The 4,381-nt window shown below is 53.5% G+C and overlaps 1 long non-coding RNA gene across 3 annotated transcripts; it reads left to right on the top strand.

The window, feature by feature from the left end:
• The first annotated feature begins 301 nt into the window (after positions 1 to 301).
• On the top strand, positions 302 to 1,855 carry LOC114105998 (uncharacterized). 3 transcript variants are annotated; one of them, XR_011704704.1, is made up of 3 exons: positions 302 to 593; positions 1,280 to 1,416; positions 1,622 to 1,855. It is a non-coding gene; the product is annotated as an uncharacterized lncRNA (long non-coding RNA). The 3 variants fall into 3 exon arrangements; XR_011704702.1 differs by having other exon boundaries at positions 1,275 to 1,416; XR_011704703.1 differs by having other exon boundaries at positions 1,275 to 1,416; positions 1,619 to 1,855.
• Positions 1,856 to 4,381: the final 2,526 nt, after the last annotated feature.

Below are 4,381 nucleotides of genomic sequence, written 5' to 3'. Positions count from 1 at the left end.
GGCCCCTCCTGGGGCTCTGAGCTGCTCTGAGTGTCCACAGCTGCTGCTCTGGTGGAGGACAGCCTTGCCGGCTTGCCTCCAGCTACTGACAGTGACTCTCTGGCAGGGTTCCAGCATGTGGCACTGTGAAGGTGGCCTGAGGCCGAGCTTTAGCAACTGCATTTTAAAACTCCACTTTGAAACCTGCAGTCTCACAGGCACACCTAGGGAGCCCTCCAGTGTGGCCTCAGACACAAACAAGTCACTTCCCCCACCCTGACAAGCTCAGAGTGAAGCCCCTGGGAGGGAAAAGATAAAAGAGGGAAGGAGAAAAGATCAGGGTGGGGACCACCAGACCAGATGTTTTAACCCCAGGGTAAATGATGTCACTGAGAGATCCAGCGGCTGCTGACAGGATTAAAAGGGGGGTCAAAAGCCCCAAAATTTGTTATAAATAATAGAGCAAATGAACAGACATTCAGCCAGGTGACACTGATACACACGAGCCTGAGAGCCTGGTGAGGACTTGGACTGACATCCCTACTCTTCTCATCTGCCTGAATCTCTGTGTAGTTCTCATCGCTCTCAAACTCTACAGTCACATCTTGACCCTGGTGAGTCGCAACTTCTCCCTAGGACATGGTCTCCTCAGCCAGCCATCAGCTCCACCCCAGGAGTAGCCTGCCTTGGTTCCAGACCTGATCACCGCAGTCTTGAGTGTGCACATCTGCTGGACTTCAAGACTAAGGCTGGAGACTTTTGATCTGACACTTGAACTTAGCATTCAGAGAGAATGTCTGTTGTTAGCCTGTCATGATTGTGTTTGCAGTGCTTGGAATTAATCTAGAATTGTTTGCTGTGAATTGATTATGTCTATTGCAGTGCCCAGCATTAAGGTTTGTCATTTTCTTGATCAAGAACCTATAGAGTTAAACTGTATGGAGTGATTTGAGTGACTAAAACATTTAAAAGGGCAGAAGCCCATAGACATTGTTTATTTCTCCCCCTGGACTGCATAAGTCGCACCTTTTGGTCTTTGGACTTTGTGGTACTCTGCAAGCTTCCTTTCAGTGAGGTCCTGGGTGTGAAGAAATCCCCCCAAAAGTGAACACACGTTGGGGTGAGGTGAAAAATGAAATGCACATGGGGAAATTCAATATGGAGTAAAAATTGTAGGGCAAGGGATGGATAAAAACAAAGGAGAGAGCCAATATGTGCAAATCTTCTCCTTTACTGAGCAAGAAAATACTCAGTGTAATAGTGAATAAAAACACCAATGGTCAGTCTTCTTTAAGCACAGGGAGCGCACCTCCTGGAGGGTAAGGGAGACCTAGTCTTGAGCACCAGCAAGGCCTATTTCAAATATAAGAGACCCTGAGGCTCACCTGTGGGAACACCTCCACCAGCTCCTTTGTCCAACAGGCGAAAAACCAGAAGGTAAACCCAGAGGGAAGTTGTGGGAAGAAAGGGGGATGAACCCAGATGGAAAGGAAGACCCTGGCCTTGATCTAGAACTGTTTACCGGGTTTTGCTCAGGTTCTCCCCAGAACCATGGGTGAACTCCCAAGCTGGCACACCAACCTGGGCTTTTCTACATCAGGCGCCTCCTGATGGCAGGGTCTACCTCTTCTCCCTTAAGTAGATCCTGTTACGTCGATGGAGGTGACTGAGGAACCAAGCACCACCAAGCAACCTGCGCTCAAAAGAACACCAGACACCCGACGGAGCCACCTGTCAATCAGCAGGGTCATCTGACCAATCCTGGATCTTAGCCAACTCTGCCAACAAACCCCATTTGGATAAGGGACTCTAAAGACCCCTTTTCCTGTCCCAAGCCCTCCCTTCCTGCCCTAAGCCCAGTAAAAATTTCAGTCCAGTGGAGCCCCCCACTCTTCTCCTTAGACCCGCTCTGCTGGTCTGAGGGTCCCACCCTGGAGCGAAATCTCAACAAAGCCCCCCTCAGCCGCCTTTTTAAATCTGCCGCCTTTTGGTCGCAGCTGTCTGGCCTTACATCTTGTGCTGAAACCCGGGAGGGATTTTCGGGCGTCTTCCATACCTTACATCTGGGGATTGAGGTCCATCATCCCTGCTTCAAAGGAACCGGGAAATTCCTAAGCTGCTCCTTCCCTCTCCCTTCATCGGGCTGGCAAGAGTGGGGTAAGTTCCCATTTCCCCTGACTTTCCAGCCCCTTTCCATCCACGGGGGTCTGCCCGTAAGTCACGCGTGTGCCGTAGACTCCCACCCGTTCCGTTCAAGGCCTGGGGACTGCGGAGACTCCCAGTTCTTGTGTGAGCCATTCTGATCTGTTTGGGCTCCTGGCAGATTACAGGGATGCCTCAACCGTCCCCGGAGCCCTTATCTGTTCCTCAGGTGAATGCCATCAGAATTTGGGACGCCTTTTTCTGCTCCCACCCACCCCCGAGGGTGCCGGAAGATCTTGGGAAACACCGAGTCCTCCTTACACCCCAAAAGTCCTTTGGATGTCTCTATTCAAATTTTGCCAAGTTAGGGCTCACTCAAGACCTACACCGTAACCGCCTGGTCGTTTACTGCACTGTGGCCTGGCCCCAGTGGGACTTAGACAATGGGTCACAATGGCCCCCAGAAGGAACTTTTGATTTTAAATCCTCACTGAATTGGACATTTCTGTCACCAGACAGGGAGGCGGGCAGAGGTCCCTTACGTCTGGAGGCGCGTTCAGGCTTTTTGAGGTTCGCTCCGCCCCACCCTCTGTTCTGTCTGTTCTCCTGCTCAAGTCTTCCGTGCCAGGGAAAATCCCCAAGCCCTCTCCATTGTTCTTGGACCTCTCCTTCCACATTCTCAGATCCACCCAAGCTGCTCTCACCCCACCTTCCCGCCTTCCCCCTACCCACACCTACCCGCTCCCTCCTCCCCCTCCCTCCTCCCCCTCCCCTCCCCCTCCTCCTGCTACCACAGCTCCTCCTCCCCCACTCCAGGACCATCCCCTCCTCTCCCCCTCTCCTGCAGCCATGATTCCTGCATCCACCTTTTCTACTGATAAACGCTTCCCCTCCCCCCACAACGGACTCCTCCACCCACTCACTCTCTCTTCTCCTGTCAGTGCCCACACCCGCTCCCAACGGGCCCTCTTACCAGCTAACCCAAAGCTCAAACGAGCTGAGGAGAGCCCTCAGACCCGTATCCCAGATCTGGTGAAAATGGCCTTTAAAGGAGGCTCCATTGCACAAAAAGGAAACACTCCAAACCCAGGCCTTGGCAGTGGGCCTGAGGCCGACCGCTCAGGTGAGAACTTCTCGGGGGACCAGCCTTCCTCTCCACCAGGGGCTTGCTTCACATGTGGATGCGAAGGTCACGGCCCACCAGTGCCCAACCCACGGCCCCCCTCCAGGCCGTGCCCCACCTGTAAGCAGACAGGACTTTGGGGCAGTGACTGCCCCATGGCTGGCCCTTCCTCGGCGCCCCCACGTAGGGGCATGACCAGTCAGGCGGTCCCTTCTATTGAACTATTGGGGTTTGCAGAAGACTGAAGAAGCCCGGACTCAAGGACCCCCATCACCCTCGCCGAGCCCAGGGTAATGCTCCAGGTAGCGGGTAAGTCCATAACCTTCCTTGTGGACATGGGGGCTACCTATTCTGTCTTGCCTGCCCACTCTGGGCCTCTGTTTCCTTCCCATATCTCAGTTATGGACAGCAAACCCTCCTTCCCAAACCGAACTGCTAGGCTGGCCTGTGCCCTGGAGGGACATCCTTCCACACACTCTTTTCTGGTCATTCCGTCCTGTCCAGTTCCCTTCTAGGCAGAGATTTCCCCAACTCCTAGGAGCCACCCTCCGACTACACGCCAAGAAGAATACCACCCATCTCCTTCTGCCTCTGATCCTTTCCTCTCTAATACCCAACAGATACCTACCATCCCATTGCCCCTGACCTAGTAGATCCCCAGGTCTGGGACATCTCCAAGCCAGTCACAGCCTCCCACCACAAGCCAGTCCATATCCAGCTGAAACCCCAGACTAAATTTCCTTCTTGTCCCCAATTTCCCATCTCCAAAACCCACAGGGAGGGACTTAAACCCATCATAGACCCATTACTTGCCAGGCGACTCCTCATTCCTACAGACTCCCCCTCAACACCCCCATATTGCCAGTACACAAACCCTCAGGGGCCTATCGCTTAGTCCAGGACCTCCACCTAATTAATGAGGCGGTCATTCCCTCCACCCGGTGGTTCCCAGCCCTGACACTCTTCTTTCTCCTATCCCCTCTCTGACCACTCGCTTTACTGTCCTGGATCTTAAAGCTGCCTTCTTTACAGCGCCCCTCCATCCTGACTCTTATCACCTCTTTGCCTTCACATGGGAAGACCCTGCGTCCTTTAGGTCTCAACAGCTGACATGGACAGCCCTACCCCAAGGGTTCA

The sequence above is a fragment of the Marmota flaviventris genome, chromosome 15, assembly GCF_047511675.1.
Source record: "Marmota flaviventris isolate mMarFla1 chromosome 15, mMarFla1.hap1, whole genome shotgun sequence".
NCBI lineage: Eukaryota > Metazoa > Chordata > Mammalia > Rodentia > Sciuridae > Marmota > Marmota flaviventris.
The sequence above is the reverse complement of the archived record's forward strand: the minus strand, read 5'-3'. Positions and strand labels throughout refer to the sequence as shown.